The sequence below is a fragment of the Staurois parvus genome, unplaced genomic scaffold, assembly GCF_062004578.1.
Source record: "Staurois parvus isolate SC_StPar_1 unplaced genomic scaffold, SC_StPar_1.0 ptg000380l, whole genome shotgun sequence".
Classification (NCBI taxonomy): Eukaryota; Metazoa; Chordata; class Amphibia; order Anura; family Ranidae; genus Staurois; species Staurois parvus.
The window spans coordinates 41,797-60,596 of NW_028318176.1; the positions used below are offsets into that span (position 1 = coordinate 41,797).

The window sequence follows — 18,800 nt, forward strand, 5'->3', positions numbered from 1 at the left end:
AACGGCTCTGTCAGTGAAAGGGCTAAAGATCATTCCTTTTTTTTTTATATGCAGTCCTGGATAGGAATTGTGGTACTGGTTGGATCACCAGGAGAATAGAAATATACCGAACATGAAATCATACGGCTCTTTCCCACTGGCGTTAAATTTTAAAGCAGCCTAAAAGCACATTAACGCACCTATAGCATTAATCAGCATTTAGCATGTGTTGTACAGGCATTCATGTTGTGTCTCTTAAATGCCCTGTGTGGGGTTTATAAAATAGGAAATGATCACTTTTGATGCATTACATCTGCACTGTAAACACATTCTAAACCCCATAGGCACGTTTACAGTCCATTTAACCTGCGGTTGGGGTGCGTTTCAATAGAAGTGAATAGTCAGTTGCAAAGCGTCAACGCCTGCCAAACTCTGCAGGCAGCATTGTTGTTACCTTGCAGCAACGCAGAGAACACCTCCATCCACTCCCTAATTTAACAATTTTGAGTGGCATTGATAGGCGTTTGGGAAGCATAAAAAAGTGACCCAACTGAGTCATTAACCCCCTGGCGGTATTCCCGAGGGCAGCTCGGAGTAAAGTTTCAGCACCACATGCGGTCACCCCGAGCTACACTCGGGAATATCCTGCAGCGTTGCTCCGGGATCCCTTCTGCACTTACCTTGTCCTTCGCTCCGGTGATGTCCCCCCTGCAGCGTCCCCAGCCATCTCCTCCGACCGATGCCGGCATCTGTCTTCCGGGTTTTGTTCCCTGCGACGTCGGGACGTACGGAGACGGAACTGGCGGGAAATTTAAAAATGTCAAAAAGTGACATTCACTAAATACACTAAAATCACATAGTAAAACATTACTATATCAAACCATTTCACATACATTTTGTCCTGAGTGCTTTGTCCTGTGCCCTGCCTGCATTTTTACCGTTCTTTCTGCCTGGAAAATGAGAAATGTCCATGTCGTCCAAAAAGCGTTCCTTTAGGTCAAAAGCAGTTTTAGAACAGCGATAGTAAATTAGAACTACTTGCAGAATTGAGTGATAATGATTCGTGGGGAAATTTGTTATCAGACACTGAAAACGATTTTGTGATGTGAGAACTTGGCGCTCTATTTCAAATTTCAGTGTTTTTGGTTTGATTATATTATTGAAATAAATTATTATATTATTATGTTTTATGATTATTTATTAAATTATAATTTATGATTTTGTGTTTCAAATTTGAACATACCCGGGATGTTTACTAGACTCTTGTTCGGACAGATTTCAGTGAGTTATTCCTAAAAATACAGGCCTACAATAAAAAAACGACAAATTTCCATGCAAAAAAATGTACCGCTTTGAGCACACAAATACCGACATAATCAGACTGCTAGGGAGGTTACGCAGCCACCAGTCCTGAGGTCTGATCAGCTGCAATACATTACTTTTTGTTTTTGGGACGAGCTATACTCAAACAGTGGTGGGCAAAAATGATGGAAGGCCTCAAGTGTGCTCCCTCGACACTTGCAGAGGCCCACACAATAGCAGCAGTTTATTGCATCTCAATGCTCTAAAATGATGATACAACTGTATATTTTGCAGCGTATCACAACGCACACTAAAAAAGATGGAGTACAATGACCACTAGCACTGGTGTCAGTGGACACAATAATAACCAACAGCATTGGAGTCAATAGGTGCAATAAGCAGCAGCACTGGTCTCAGTGTGGATGCAATAATAAGCCCCAGCATTAGTATCAGTGAAGGCAAATAAACACTGCATTGGTGTCAGGGAATGCAATAATAACTGCAGAGCTTTGGTGTCAGTGGATGCAATAATAAGACCCCAGCTTTGGTGTCAATGGCTGCAATAAGCAGCTCCCAGCTCTGGTGTCACTACTATTAACCACCCCTCCTCATTGGCAGTAAAATGTAACCCCCTCGCCATATAGGTGCTCAGTGACCGAGAAAGTTAACTCCCTATGAAGTGTAATTTAACCTCCCCTGCATTAATTAAGAATCTCCCCTCCCATTACTGACTATGGAAGTGAAAGCTGAACCCTCCATGATCTCCCCTCCCATTGCTGATCTTGGCAGTGAAAGTTAACCCCTTCCTAATTCACCCCACCCACTTTCCCCCATTAGGGCCCTTTCACAATGATATGTTTTTCCTGCACTTTTACCTTGCCATGAAAATGCAAGAAAAATGAATCCCATTAAATCCTATGGGAATGTTCACACCACTGCGCTGTGGTGCATTTTGAAAAGTCCTGCATGCTGCATCTTGGTTTTAGTTTTGAAAACCGCACCAAAAATGCAGCTCCCCATAGAAATGAATTGAAAACGCAACAATAACGCACACGATTTTAATGTGTTTTAGTTACATGTCCATTTTTCACAGCTGTAAGCAATAAAAAAAACACACCAGAAATGCATCTGAAACACAGAAAAATTGCTGTACACCTATATGTGTTTTTACAATTATTTTGCTACAGAGCAGTGTGAGAGGGCCCTTACTGACCATAGTAGTGAAGTTAACCCCTCCACGAACTACACCCCCCCCCCATTGCTGACAATGGCAGTAAAAGTTAAAGCGAAGCTCCACCCAAACGGGAAAGTTTCGCTTTAAGCCTTTGTCCCCACTCGCCATTAACAATTGACACCTTTGGGGAGCGAGCGGGGTACCCAAATTTGACAGGTACCCGCTCCAACTTCCGTTGCGATCGCCTAGGTGATCGGAAGCGGAAATTGTCTTCTCCCCCCCGTAGTCTTATGGGACATGTGACAGGTCCCACAGGACTACGGGGCCATTCACAAAGCGCAGCGGTTCTTGGGTATGCGCAGTGGGGACCCGGCTGTGATGCCACAAGCTGTCACAGCCGGGTGCCCACACTGAAGATGCCGTGTGTTGGGCACCAGGACTCTAACGCTTCGGATGGCCAATCACATCTGGCAATTCGGGATCATGGGGCAGAGTTGCTGCCGTTCCATATCGCCCTGCAATCCTGGCAAAGCGTACCACGTCTGATTGCGTCTCATTCATTTATAATGTCACTTCGAACGCGGCGCGGTTCTTCCTCCAGCTTGTCGCCCAAAAGAAGCTCCTACGTCTGAGGTGTCATTAATAATGGATGGCACACAAACACACGCCAGGATTGCAGTGCGATTTCCGAATCACAGGAACAAACACAATTGCCATCCCAAATCACCAGAGGTGAACGGGGCCTAAAGGTGGGATCCTCATCACCACACTTGCAGCCGCCTGCTATCCAGCAACAAAGTCAGGAAAGGAAAGCAATGAGCTGTACCCTGGGCAGGGGGGAGGGGGGACTGGAAGATGAGGGGACACTGGGGGGTGATGGGGGCACATAATGGGGGAGATCCAGCTACGTCTGTCCCTCTCCTGGATATCATCACCTCTATAGCCGGATATCATCACCTCTATAACACACTCCATACATAGCCCCCTCCACAACACCCCCTGCGGACTACACCACCCAGCAGGCCCAGCCTTCTCCTCACCACCCCGGCCCCTCCTCAGCACCACCCCCGGCTCTCCTTCCCGCTCTATCTCCTACCTGCTCAGCTCTGTTCTCCTCGGTGACCGTTATGCCGACAGCCGACCGCTCCTATCGTCTCTGGGGACTGTCCGTTTTCTGCCTCAGCTCCGGGATTAGCCTCCTATACAGAAATATAGGAAGACATGGCCGTTAAAAGCCAGCAACAACTTCGTATGCACTGTATGGAGCCGATCAGGAAGGGAGACATCCATGGCAACCAGCGGTATTACAGCCCTGCAGAATGCCCACACAGTGCCATCTAGTGGCAAAATTGAAAAATAACTTTAAAATGGCCACAGTAATATTTCATTCTATGTAAAATCTATAGAATAATATCAAATTTATCAAAATATAGCGTTTCATGACCGAAAAAAAATTGCAAGTCATCAGGCATAACAAAAGGCAGCCCAAACACAGCAGGACCCCGGACAGGAAGTGGCAATCAGATCACTCCTGCACAGGTCGCCGACCGATGCACATCGCCAGAGCACGTCTCCTGCGACAACTGCGATTTTCATTATTCTTAAAAATTGATATTGCCATCAGTATTATACTGTTATTGTTTACAATATTATTATTAATATTGTCATTTTTTAGCTTTTTTTTAGGTACATTGGCATCCAACACCATCAGGATGCCACGACCTTCAAGGCGCAGATCATCAGCTCGGGAAGGCCGAGAGTCTCCGATTGCTCATAGGACAAGGTCCAGAGGGCAACGTCGTCGGAGACGGGAGACCGCCAATGCTATTCGCAGACGCCGTTCTCCAAGAGACCGCATTAGGGAGGCTGCCAACAACCCGGTACAAGAGGGACCACCGGCTATGGAGCAGCAGGGTGAGGAGCAGCCGACTTGTTCCATCTGTTTGGCTGAATACGGCGCTGGAGAGGAGACTAGGGTTCTCCAGTGCTCTCATGTTTTCCACCCTGCCTGCATCCAAAGATGGATCAGGGAGAGCGCCACGTGTCCCATTTGCCGGGCAGCTATCCCTAATGCACAAGAACCACGGAGACTCAACATCCAGGAAGTCTTGAACATGCAGATTGAGGACATGATCCTTTGGTTTGATGTTGAAATGGATGAAGATGGTGAATTCCATGTGGTTTTAGTCCATAATGTATAACGATCTTTTCTCTATATTTCCAGATGCCTGAATGACATCACTGGCAGAAATGGAGATGAAGAGGAGGAAAAGTCCATCGATCGTATTATTATTTTTTGTTATCTTTGTTAGTAGTTAATGTTTGATAAGAAAAAAAAAAAATCTAAAAAAAAAAAAAAATTAAAAAAAAAAAAAAACCTCAAAAAAAAAAAATATATATATATATGTATATGTAAGAAATGTAGTTATATAAAATGTTCTTAGAAGTTGATATTTGAACCCCCCCCAAAAAAAAAAAATTGTATATATTTCAAAAAAGGTAATTTTATAAAATGTATAAATGTCAAAAAACGGGAAAATCTTGATAGGTCACTTAGATGGGGGGTGGGGGGGGGGTGAGAGTGGAGGGGTGTGTTTTAAATTGCACTAAAAATTGTATCGTATTATTATTTTATATTATCTTTATTAGTAGTTGATGTTTGATAAGAAAGAAAAAAATAATAAAAAAAAAAATAATAAAATAATAAAAAAATATAAAAAAAAAATATATATATGTATATGTAGGAAATGTCGTTATATAAAATGTTCTTAGAAGTTGATATTTGAACCCCCCCCCCAAGAAAAAATTGTATATATTTAAAAAATTTAATTGTGTAAAATTTATAAATGTCAAAAAACAGGGGAATGTCTTGATAGGACACTTAGTGATGGGGGTGAGAGAGGAGGGGTGTGTTTTAAATTTATATGTGTTTATATATATATATGTGTAAGAAATGTAGTTATATAAGATGTTTTTAGAAGTTGATGTTTAAAAAAAAAAAAAAATTGTATAAATGTAAAAAATTTAATTGTATGAAATGTATAAATGTAAAAAAACAGAGGCAAGTCTTGATAGGACACTTGGTGATGGGGGGGGGGGGGGGGGTGAGAGAGGAGGGGTGTGTTTTAACCGGTTGCCAACCAGCCACAGTACATATACTGCAGCAGGGTGGCACCGCTGTGCAATATCACGTTTCTAGACATCATTCGCGCTCCCATGCTCCCGCGGGTGTCACGATTCGATCCCCGAGGGACCAATCATTCAATTTTAGCCAGTGATGTCCGGCTGAAGTTGAATGATCGGTCCCTGTCCTATCCTGTCCTGTGTTGACAGTTACACAGGACAGGATATGATGTAAATCTTCTCTGCCTGGGCACATTCCGTCCCAGAGAGAGAAGAAGACACAGAAAACATGAGTACAAAGCACTACACCAGCGGTTCTAAACCTGGGGGTCGCGACCCCTTTGGGGGTCAAACGACCATTTCCCAGGGGTCGCCTAAGACCATTGGAAAACATATTTCCGATGGTCTTAGGAACCGAGACACCGCTGCTCTGTCTCGCGATCTGTGGGCGGGATGATATGCTGCCCCTGTAACCTGGCCACACCTCTGGGATCACTCAACAGCTCCGCCTCCTCGCCGCTGATTGGCCACCGGAACTGTAGCTCAGGAGAGGCACACAGGCGGCCAATCACCGGTGAGGAGGTGGAGCTTGGAGAGGAGGAGCCGAGCGGCAGAGCGCGCAGATCGAAGAAGATCGAGGGAGCTGCAGGACCGAGTGAAGAGGAGAGAGGCCAGAGAAGGAAGACAGCTGACAGGTAAGTGCAAATTTTGCTTCTGCAGGCTGTAGATGGGAGAGGGAGAGAGCGAGCCCAGGCTGGAGCAGGGGTCAGCAAGGTAAGTATCATTGGTGTCAGTGGGATGAATAGTGCCCCATCATTTGTGTCACTAATACCAACGATGGGGCAGTATTCCTCCCCCCACTGACACCAACGATGGGGCACTATTCCTCACCCCACTGACACCAATGATAGGTACTATTCCTCCCCCCACTGACACCAACGATGGGGCACTATTCCTCCCACTGACACCAACGATGGGGCACTATTCCTCCCACTGACACCAACGATGCGGCACTATTCCTCCCCCCACTGACACCAACGATGGGGCACTATTCCTCCCCCCACTGACACCAACGATGGGGCACTATTCCTCCCCCCACTGACACCAACGATGGGGCACTATTCCTCCCCCCACTGACACCAACGATGGGGCACTATTCCTCCCCCCACTGACACCAACGATGGGGCACTATTCCTCCCCCCACTGACACCAATGATGGGGCACTATTCCTCCCCCCACTGACACCAACGATGGGGCACTATTCCTCCCCCCACTGACACCAACGATGGGGCACTATTCCTCCCCCCACTGACACCAACGATGGGCACTATTCCTCCCCCCACTGACACCAATGATAGGCACTATTCCTCCCCCCACTGACACCAACGATGGGGCACTATTCCTCCCCCCACTGACACCAATGATAGGCACTATTCCTCCCACTGACACCAATGATGAGGCACTATTCCTCCCACTGATACCAATGATGGGGCACTATTCCTCCCACTGACACCAATGATGGGGCACTATTCCTCCCACTGATACCAATGATGGGGCACTATTCCTCCCACTGACACCAATGATGGGGCACTATTCCTCCCACTGACACCAATGATGGGGCACTATTCCTCCCACTGACACCAATGATGGGGCACTATTCCTCCCACTGACACCAATGATGGGGCACTATTCCTCCCACTGACACCAATGATGGGACACTATTCCTCCCACTGACACCAATGATGGGGCACTATTCCTCCCACTGACACCAATGATGGGGCACTATTCCTCCCACTGACACCAATGATGGAGCACTATTCCTCCCACTGACACCAATGATGGGGCACTATTCCTCCCACTGACACCAATGATGGGACACTATTCCTCCCACTGACACCAATGATGGGGCACTATTCCTCCCACTGACACCAACGATGGGGCACTATTCCTCCCCCCACTGACACCAACGATGGGGCACTATTCCTCCCCCCACTGACACCAACGATGGGGCACTATTCCTCCCCCCACTGACACCAACGATGGGGCACTATTCCTCCCCCCACTGACACCAACGATGGGGCACTATTCCTCCCCCCACTGACACCAACGATGGGGCACTATTCCTCCCCCCACTGACACCAACGATGGGGCACTATTCCTCCCCCCACTGACACCAACGATGGGGCACTATTCCTCCCCCCACTGACACCAACGATGGGCACTATTCCTCCCCCCACTGACACCAATGATAGGCACTATTCCTCCCCCCACTGACACCAACGATGGGGCACTATTCCTCCCCCCACTGACACCAATGATAGGCACTATTCCTCCCACTGACACCAATGATGAGGCACTATTCCTCCCACTGATACCAATGATGGGGCACTATTCCTCCCACTGACACCAATGATGGGGCACTATTCCTCCCACTGATACCAATGATGGGGCACTATTCCTCCCACTGACACCAATGATGGGGCACTATTCCTCCCACTGACACCAATGATGGGGCACTATTCCTCCCACTGACACCAATGATGGGGCACTATTCCTCCCACTGACACCAATGATGGGGCACTATTCCTCCCACTGACACCAATGATGGGACACTATTCCTCCCACTGACACCAATGATGGGGCACTATTCCTCCCACTGACACCAATGATGGGGCACTATTCCTCCCACTGACACCAATGATGGAGCACTATTCCTCCCACTGACACCAATGATGGGGCACTATTCCTCCCACTGACACCAATGATGGGACACTATTCCTCCCACTGACACCAATGATGGGGCACTATTCCTCCCACTGACACCAATGATGGGACACTATTCCTCCCACTGACACCAATGATGGAGCACTATTCCCCCCACTGACACCAATGATGGGGCACTATTCCTCCCACTGACACCAATGATGGGGCACTATTCCTCCCACTGATACCAATGATGGGGCACTATTCCTCCCACTGACACCAATGACGGGGCACTATTCCTCCCACTGACACCAATGATGGGGTACTATTCCTCCCACTGACACCAATGATGGGGCACTATTCCTCCCACTGACACCAATGATGGGGCACTATTCCTCCCACTGACACCAATCATGGGGCACTATTCCTCCCACTGACACCAATGATGGGACACTATTCCTCCCACTGACACAAACGATGGGGCACTATTCCTCCCACTGATACCAACGATGGGACACTATTCCTCCCACTGACATCAGTGATGGGGCGCTAGTCCTCCCACTGATACCAATGATGGGGCACTATTCCTCCCACTGATACCAATGATGGGGCACTATTCCTCCCACTGACACCAATGGCGGGACACTTTTCCTCCCACTGATACCAACGATGGGACACTATTCCTCCCACTGATACCAACGATGGGACACTATTCCTCCCACTGATACCAATGATGGGGCACTATTCCTCCCACTGCAAAATTACAGTTCTGAAGTAGCAACGAAAATAATTTTATGGTTGGGGGTCACCACAACATGAGGAACTGTATTAAGGGGTCGCGGCGTTAGAAAGGTTGAGAACCACTGCACTACACTAACAGAACACACCTAGGTCACATTTAACCCATTGATCACCCCCCCCAGTTAACCCCTTCACTGCCCTGTCACCAATGTCATTGTTTACAGTGCACAGATTTTTACTGATCACTGTATTAGTGTTGCTGGCGACTTCTGATAGTGTTAGTTAGCGCCCCTCCCAGATAGCGTCAGATAGCCCGCTAGTACACCAGTAATCACATTTAACCCCTTGATTGCCAGGAACATGCTCACTTGCACACTAAACCTCTATTGCTAGTATAGTGTCTGATTGGATCAATATCTTTGATCAGGTCAGCGTTACACCAGCGTTCACATTAGTATAGTGTCCCCAAAAATGCAGCGTTAGCGGGATCAGCCCCGACACCTGCCAGCACCTGCGTTTAACCCCTACTCCCCCATCCCTCCCCCAGCAAGTGCAGTGTCAGTAGATAAATGTCACTTGATACATTACACACAAAACCGCAGTGTTCACAGAATCAGGCCTGATCTCTGTTAGCACTTGTCGGTAAATTTTTTGTAGCGGTTCAAGCAGTCCTTGACAGCTAGGCCCTCTTTTTCTCATGAGTCACACTAGGTACATATACATTTAGTGGCCAAAATGTCCAACCAAAGGTACTTTAGTGGAGAGGCCTACAGGATTCTGAGCATGTCAGGTGAGAACGAAGGGGAAGACTGACTGACAGAATCCCCCTCAGAATATGAGCCTGTAGACAGCAGCGGCACCCTGACAGTTAGCTCAGATGACAAAGAAGAGGTCCCTGCTAAGATCAGGTGTACCCGACCCCATTTCCAGGTTGCTGAGGTGGTACAAACGCATGATGCCTCTCATATGCAGCAGAGTGTCAGTACTAGTGCCGCGCTACATTTTGGTGAAATGGCAAGCACCATCGGCCTAGTACATCCTGGTATTATACATACCAGCACTGCAGTATCACTTGGTGACGTGGCAAGTCCTATAAGTGCAGTACAAGCTGGTGCCGTGGCGAGCACAAGTAGTGTCCCGCAGCCACCAAGAATTCACACACAGGCCCGTAGAGCCCCTAGTATCCTTCCAGATGTGTTTCCAAATCCCGATTGGCAGCCCACAAATTCTGCAGCACCCGTACTTCCCCCATTCACTGCCCAACCTTCGGCATATATATTTTATATTTGTTGGCACATTTCATGTGTGCCCACCATTAGAAGTGGGTGGATGCAGGGAGGTTTTCTAATGGTGGGCATACCACCACACATTTTTCCTTGCAGAGATATTTCAATTATAAAGTTGTTTTATTGAGTTAATGTTTTATTCTTAACCATTGTTGATTTATTTGCAGGAATGTCAAACTGCAGCACTGACCTGTTTATTCTGACAGCAACAGGGTCTTGCTTTCAGAATAGACATAAGTAGGTGTGTGCAGTGCTGTCGGATGAGATTTTTCATCCGCAGTTGAAAAAAAGAGAATATATGCCAAAGCATGGGGGCCTGGGGTGGCCAGTGGGTGGATGGCCCCCATGCTTCGGCATATATATTTTATATTTGTTGGCACATTTCATGTGTGCCCACCATTAGAAGTGGGTGGATTGAGGGAGGTTTCTAATGGTGGGCATACCACCACACACTTTTCCTTATAAAGTTGTTTTATTGAGTTTATGTTTTATTGTTAACCATTGTTGATTTAATTGCAGGAATGTCAAACTGCAGCACTGACCTGTTTATTCTGACAGCAACAGGGTCTTGCTTTCAGAATAGACATAAGTAGGTGTGTGCAGTGCTGTCGGATGAGATTTTTCATCCGCAGTTGAAAAAAAGAGAATATATGCCAAAGCATGGGGGCCTGGGATGGCCAGTGGGTGGATGGCCCCTATGCTTCGGCATATATATTTTATGTTTGTTGGCACATTTCATGTGTGCCCACCATTAGAAGTGGGTGGATGCAGGGAGGTATTCTAATGGTGGGCATACCACACACTTTTTCTGGCAGAGATTTCTTCTCTTTTTATTCATTCAGCCCACAGGCTGCATAAAGAAAAAAAGAACATAGCATATACACCCAACAAGGACCAGCGACGTACTGGTACATCACTGGACTTTGAATGGTTATACCAGGGTGATGCCTGCAGCTGCAGGATTTATCCTGGTATCATTTTTTTTAGCCGGCAATGGGCTTTCATGTAAAAGCATTCCTAGTGGTTAATTAGCTGCAGGATTGCTTTTACAAGCAGAGGGAGAAAATGCCCCCCCCTCCCTGCGATACCATTAAAAGTGATAAAAAAAAAAAAATTAAAGGGACAGTGTAAAAATAATTAAATAAATCAGAAAAAAAAAGAAAAAAAAAAGTACCCTCACCCATCCGCGCACGCGCACACCTGCGGTCGTGAGCGTTGACCCTGTGCCAGTATGGAAACAGAGATTGCACCATGCATGTGAGGTATTGCCATGAACGTCAGATCGAGGGCAGTAATTATAGCTCTAGACCTTCTCTGTAAATCTAAAATGGTAGCTTGTAAAGGCTTTTAAAGCTTTGCCTATAGATATAAAAAATGTATGCAGTTTGTCGCCATTGCATAGGGCATGCGCAATTTTAAAGCATGTCATGTTTAACATCTATTTACTCAGCATAGCATCATCTTTTATATCTTACCAAATACTTGGCCAATATATTGTGTTTTTGTGCATTAAAATGAAAAAAAGTGTATATTTTTCAAAAAAATTGTGTTTGAAAAATCTCTGTGTAAGTAATATGTGAGATAAAAAAATTGCAGCACCCACCATTTTATTTACTAGGGTGTCTGCTCTAAATTAATATATAATGTTTGGGGGTTCACTTTAATTTCCTAGCAAAAATACTGATTTTTGTAATGTGAACAAAAAGTGTCAGAAAAGGCTTGGTCTTCAGGTGGTTAGAAGAGTGAGTGATGTGTGGCATAAACGTCTAATGCTGGGCATAAAATGCCCCCACCCCCCAAAATTACCCCTTTTTGGAAAGTAGACACCCCAAACTATTTGCTGAGAGGCATGTTGAATCAACAGAAGAATTTATTTTTTTACCTCAAGTTTTTACTCCCCAAAATACATTCCGCTACTTCTCTCAAGTATGGGGGTACCACACGTGAGAGACATTTTGGCAGTCTAGCCAAGTACAGGACCCCAAAATCCAATGCCTTTTAAAGGGCTTTATTTCCTCATTACACTTCCTGACTACCTATCACAGTTTTGGAGGCCCTGGAATGCCAGAATAGCACCAAACCCCCCCCCCCCCCCAAATGACCAATTTTTGGAAAGTAGACACCCCATGGAATTTGATAAGAAGCATGGTAAGTATTTTGCAGATCTCATTTGTTGCCACAAGTTTTTGCAAAATGAAGAAAGAAAACAAAAACATATTTTTTTTTTTCTTTTTTATATTTCAAAACCTTGTGAGAAAAAATGAGATTTGCAAAATACTTACCATGTCTCCTTTTAAATTCCCTGGAGTGTCTACTTTCCAAAAAAGGGTCATTTGGGAGGGGGTTGGTGCTATCCTGGCATGTCAGGGCCTTCAAAACTGTGATAGGTAGTGAGGAAGTGAAATGAAGAAGTTACGCACCTTCAGGTTTTCAAAGTGGTCATTGGATTTCAGGCTCCTGTATGTGGCTAGGCTCCGAAAAAGTCTCACACGTGTGGTATCCACATACTCGGTAGAAGTAGCAGAATGTATTTTGGGGTGTAATTCTACATATACCCATGGCTTGTGCAAGACATAAATCATTTAAATGACAATTTTGTGTAAAAAAAAAATGTTTTTGTGATTTTTCAGAAACTTGTGGAAAAAAAATAAATCTTCTATGAACACAATGGGGTTTATTTACTAAAGCTGGAGAGTCCAAAATCAGACTCCCTTCTGCATAGAAACCAATCAGCTTCTAACCTCAGCTTGTTCAATGAAGCTTTGGCAATGAAACCTGGAAGCTGATTGATTTCTATGCAGAAGTGAGTCTGATTTTGCACTCTCCAGCTTTAGTAAATAAACCCCAATATGTCTCTCAGCAGATAGCTTAGGGTGTCTACTTTCCGAAAAGGGGTCATTTGGGGGTGTTTGTTCTATCCTGGTATTTTAGCACCTCAAGAGATGTGATGCGCGGTCAGAAAGTAAAAGCTGTGTAAATTTCAAATTATCTATACCATAGTTTGTAGACGCTATAACTTTCACACAAAGCAATCAATATACACTTACTGGGATTTTTTTTTTACCAAAAACATGTAGCAGAATACATTTTGGCTTAAATTTATGACTAACTTTGAGTTTACGATATATTTTTTATAGCTGAAAGTAGAAAATATTGGTTTTTATCAAAATTTTTGTGTTTATTTTGTTTATAGCGCAAAAAATAAAAAGCGCACAGGTGATAAAATACCACCAAAAGAAAGCTCTATTTGTGTGAGAAAAAGGACGTAAATTTTGTTTGGGTACAGCATTGCATGACCGCGCAATTATCATTTGAATTAGTGCAGCGCCAAACAGCAAAAAAAAGGCCTGGTCATTAAGGGGGGTAAATCCTCAGGAGTGCAAGTGGTTAAACATTGTCTATAGATATTACAAATGTCTGCAGTTTGTCGCCATTGCACAGGGCATGCGCAATTTTAAAGCATGTCATGTTTGGTATCTATTTAGTCAGCATAGCATCATCTTTTATATCTTACCAAATAATTGGCCAATATATTGTGTTTTTGTGCATTGAAATAAAAAAAGTGTATATTTAAAAAAAAAAATTGCGTTTGAAAAATCGCTGTGTGAGTAATATGTGAGATAAAAAATTGCAGCACCCACCATTTTATTCACTAGGGTGTCTGCTCTAAAAAAATATATAATATTTGGGGTTCAAATTCATTTCCTATCAAATATACTGATTTTTTGAACAAAAAGTGTCAGAAAAAGCTTGGTCTTCAGGTAGTTAGAAGAGCGAGTGATGTGTGGTATAAACTTCTAATGTTGGGCATAAAATGCCCCCACCCCCCAAAATGACCCCTTTTTGGAAAGTAGACACCCCAAACTGTTTGCCGAGAGGCATGTTGAATCAATAGAAGATTTTATATTTTTACCACAAAGTTTTTGGAAAATGACAACAAAAAATTTTTTTTACACAAAATTGTCATTTAAATAATTTATTGCTCACACATGCCATAGGTATATGTAGAATTACTCCCCAAAATACATTCTGCTACTTCTCCCGAGTATGGGGGTACCACATGTGAGAGACGTTTTGGCAGTCTAGCCAAGCACAGGACCCCAAAATCCAATAAGCACCTTCAGGCTCTTAAAGGGCTTTATTTCCTCATTACACTTCCTGACTACATATCACAGTTTCGGAGGCCCTGGAATTCCAGCATAGCACCAAACCCCCCCAAATGACCCATTTTTGGAAAGTAGACACCCCATGGAATTTGATAAGAAACATGTTGAGTATTTTGCAGATCTCGTTTGTTGCCACAAGTTTTTGGAAAATGAAGAAAATACAAAAACATATTTATTCTTTCCTTTTTTTATATTTCAAAACCTTGTGAGAAAAAATGAGATCTGCAAAATACTTACCATGCCTCTTTTTAAATTCTTTGGAGTGTCTACTTTCCAAAAAGGGGTAATTTGTCTGGGTTTGGTGCTATCCTGGCATTTCAGGGCCTAAAAACTGTGATAGGTAGTGAGGAAGTGAAATGAAGAAGTTACGCACCTTCAGGCTTTCAAAGTGGTCATTGGATTTCAGGCTCCTGTATGTGGCTAGGCTCCCAAAAAGTCTCACACATGTGGTACAAACGCATGATGACTCTCATATGCAGCAGAGTGTCAGTACTAGTGCCGCGCTACCTTTTGGTGAAATGGCAAGCACCATCGGCCTAGTACATCCTGGTATTATACATACCAGCACTGCAGTATCACTTGGTGACGTGGCGAGTTCCATAAGTGCAGTACAAGCTGGTGCAGTGGCGAGCACAAGTAGTGTCCCGCAGCCACCAAGAATTCACACACAGGCCCGTAGAGCCCCTAGTATCCTTCCGGATGTGTTTGCAAATCCCGATTGGCAGCCCACAAATTCTGCAGCACCCGTACTTCCCCCATTCTCTGCCCAACCTTCGGCATATATATTTTATATTTGTTGGCACATTTCATGTGTGCCCACCATTAGAAGTGGGTGGATGCAGGGAGGTTTTCTAATGGTGGGCATACCACCACACATTTTTCCTTGCAGAGATATTTCAATTATAAAGTTGTTTTATTGAGTTAATGTTTTATTGTTAACCATTGTTGATTTATTTGCAGGAATGTCAAACTGCAGCACTGACCTGTTTATTCTGACAGCAACAGGGTCTTGCTTTCAGAATAGACATAAGTAGGTGTGTGCAGTGCTGTCGGATGAGATTTTTCATCCGCAGTTGAAAAAAAGAGAATATATGCCAAAGCATGGGGGCCTGGGGTGGCCAATGGGTGGATGGCCCCCATGCTTCGGCATATATATTTTATATTTGTTGGCACATTTCATGTGTGCCCACCATTAGAAGTGGGTGGATTGAGGGAGGTTTCTAATGGTGGGCATACCACCACACACTTTTCCTTATAAAGTTGTTTTATTGAGTGTAAAAAGGGACAGTGTAAAAATAATAAAATAAATCAGAAAAAAAAGTACCCTCACCCATCCGCGCACGCGCACACCTGCGGTCGAGAGCATTGACCCTGTGCCAGTATGGAAATAGAGATTGCACCATGCATGTGAGGTATTGCCATGAACGTCAGATCGAGGGCAGTAATTATAGCTCTAGACCTTCTCTGTAAATCTAAAATGGTAGCTTGTAAAGGCTTTTAAAGCTTTGCCTATAGGTATTAAAAATGTATGCAGTTTGTCGCCATTGCATAGGGCATGCGCAATTTTAAAGCATGTCATGTTTAATATCTATTTACTCAGCATAGCATCATCTTTTATATATTACCAAATACTTGGCCAATATATTGTGTTTTTGTGCATTAAAATGAAAAAAAGTGTATATTTTTCAAAAAAATTGTTTTAAAAATCTCTGTGTAAGTAATATGTGAGATAAAAAAATTGCAGCACCCACCATTTTATTTACTAGGGTGTCTGCTCTAAATTAATATATAATGTTTGGGGGTTCACTTTAATTTCCTAGCAAAAATACAGATTTTTGTAATGTGAACAAAAAGTATCAGAAAAGGCTTGGTCTTCAGGTGGTTAGAAGAGTGAGTGATGTGTGGCATAAACTTCTAATGCTGGGCATAAAATGCCCCCACCCCCCAAAATTACCCCTTTTTGGAAAGTAGACACCCCAAACTATTTGCTGAGAGGCATGTTGAATCAACAGAAGAATTTATTTTTTTACCACAAGTTTTTACTCCCCAAAATACATTCTGCTACTTCTCTCAAGTATGGGGGTACCACACGTGAGAGACATTTTGGCAGTCTAGCCAAGTACAGGACCCCAAAATCCAATGCCTTTTAAAGGGCTTTATTTCCTCATTACACTTCCTGACTACCTATCACAGTTTTGGAGGCCCTGGAATGCCAGAATAGCACCAAACCCCCCCCCCCCCCCAAATGACCAATTTTTGGAAAGTAGACACCCCATGGAATTTGATAAGAAGCATGGTAAGTATTTTGCAGATTTCATTTGTTGCCACAAGTTTTTGCAAAATGAAGAAAGAAAACAAAAACATATTTTTTTTTTCTTTTTTATATTTCAAAACCTTGTGAGAAAAAATGAGATTTGCAAAATACTTACCATGTCTCCTTTTAAATTCCCTGGAGTGTCTACTTTCCAAAAAGGGGTCATTTGGGAGGGGGTTGGTGCTATCCTGGCATGTCAGGGCCTTCAAAACTGTGATAGGTAGTGAGGAAGTGAAATGAAGAAGTTACGCACCTTCAGGCTTTCAAAGTGGTCATTGGATTTCAGGCTCCTGTATGTGGCTAGGCTCCGAAAAAGTCTCACACGTGTGGTATCCTCATACTCGGTAGAAGTAGCAGAATGTATTTTGGGGTGTAATTCTACATATACCCATGGCTTGTGCAAGAAATAAATCATTTAAATGACAATTTTGTGTAAAAAAAAAAATGTTTTTGTGATTTTTCAGAAACTTGTGGAAAAAAAATAAATCTTCTATGAACACAATGGGGTTTATTTACTAAAGCTGGAGAGTCCAAAATCAGACTCCCTTCTGCATAGAAACCAATCAGCTTCTAACCTCAGCTTGTTCAATGAAGCTTTGGCAATGAAACCTGGAAGCTGATTGATTTCTATGCAGAAGTGAGTCTGATTTTGCACTCTCCAGCTTTAGTAAATAAACCCCAATATGTCTCTCAGCAGATAGCTTAGGGTGTCTACTTTCCGAAAAGGGGTCATTTGGGGGTGTTTGTTCTATCCTGGTATTTTAGCACCTCAAGAGATGTGATGCGCGGTCAGAAAGTAAAAGCTGTGTAAATTTCAAATTATCTATACCATAGTTTGTAGACGCTATAACTTTCACACAAAACAATCAATATACACTTATTGGGGTTTTTTTTACCAAAAACATGTAGCAGAATACATTTTGGCTTAAATTTATGACTAACTTTGAGTTTAAGATATATTTTTTATAGCTGAAAGTAGAAAATATTGGTTTTTATCAAAATTTTTGTGTTTATTTTGTTTATAGCGCAAAAAATAAAAAGCGCACAGGTGATAAAATACCACCAAAAGAAAGCTCTATTTGTGTGAGAAAAAGGACGTAAATTTTGTTTGGGTACAGCATTGCATGACCGCGCAATTATCATTTGAATTAGTGCAGCGCCAAACAGCAAAAAAAAGGCCTTGTCAATAAGGGGGGTAAATCCTCAGGAGTGCAAGTGGTTAAACATTGTCTATAGATATTACAAATGTCTGCAGTTTGTCGCCATTGCACAGGGCATGCGCAATTTTAAAGCATGTCATGTTTGGTATCTATTTAGTCAGCATAGCATCATCTTTTAGATCTTACCAAATAATTGGCCAATATATTGTGTTTTTGTGCATTGAAATAAAAAAAGTGTATATTTTAAAAAAAAATTGCGTTTGAAAAATCGCTGTGTGAGTAATATGTGAGATAAAAAATTGCAGCACCCACCATTTTATTCACTAGGGTGTCTGCTCTAAAAAAATATATAATATTTGGGGTTCAAATTAATTTCCTATCAAATATACTGATTTTTTGAACAAAAAGTGTCAGAAAAGGCTCGGTCTTCAGGTTGTTAGAAGAGTGAGTGATGTGTGGTATAAACTTCTAATGTTGGGAATAAAATGCCCCCACCCCCCAAAATGACCCCTTTTTGGAAAGTAGTCACCCCAAACTGTTTGCCGAGAGGCATGTTGAATCAATAGAAGAATTTATATTTTTACCACAAGTTTTTGGAAAATGACAACAAAAAATTTTTTTTACACAAAATTGTCATTTAAATAATTTATTGCTCACACATGCCATAGGTATATGTAGAATTACTCCCCAAAATACATTCTGCTACTTCTCCCGAGTATGGGGGTACCACATGTGAGAGACGTTTTGGCAGTCTAGCCAAGCACAGGACCCTAAAATCCAAAAAGCACCTTCAGGCTCTTAAAGGGCTTTATTTCCTCATTACACTTCCTGACTACCTATCACAGTTTCGGA

General features: G+C 43.3%; 1 long non-coding RNA gene across 2 annotated transcripts in view; it reads right to left on the reverse strand.

Moving 5' to 3' along the window:
* LOC149455953 (uncharacterized) overlaps positions 1-18,800 on the reverse strand; it is a 528,482-nt gene that overhangs the window by 37,665 nt on the left and 472,017 nt on the right. For both annotated transcript variants that reach the window (XR_016313983.1, XR_016313982.1), the window contains 2 exons: positions 3,552-3,654; positions 660-778 (listed from right to left, as the gene is read on the reverse strand). This is a non-coding gene — a long non-coding RNA (uncharacterized LOC149455953). The remainder of the gene's footprint in view (positions 1-659; positions 779-3,551; positions 3,655-18,800) is intronic.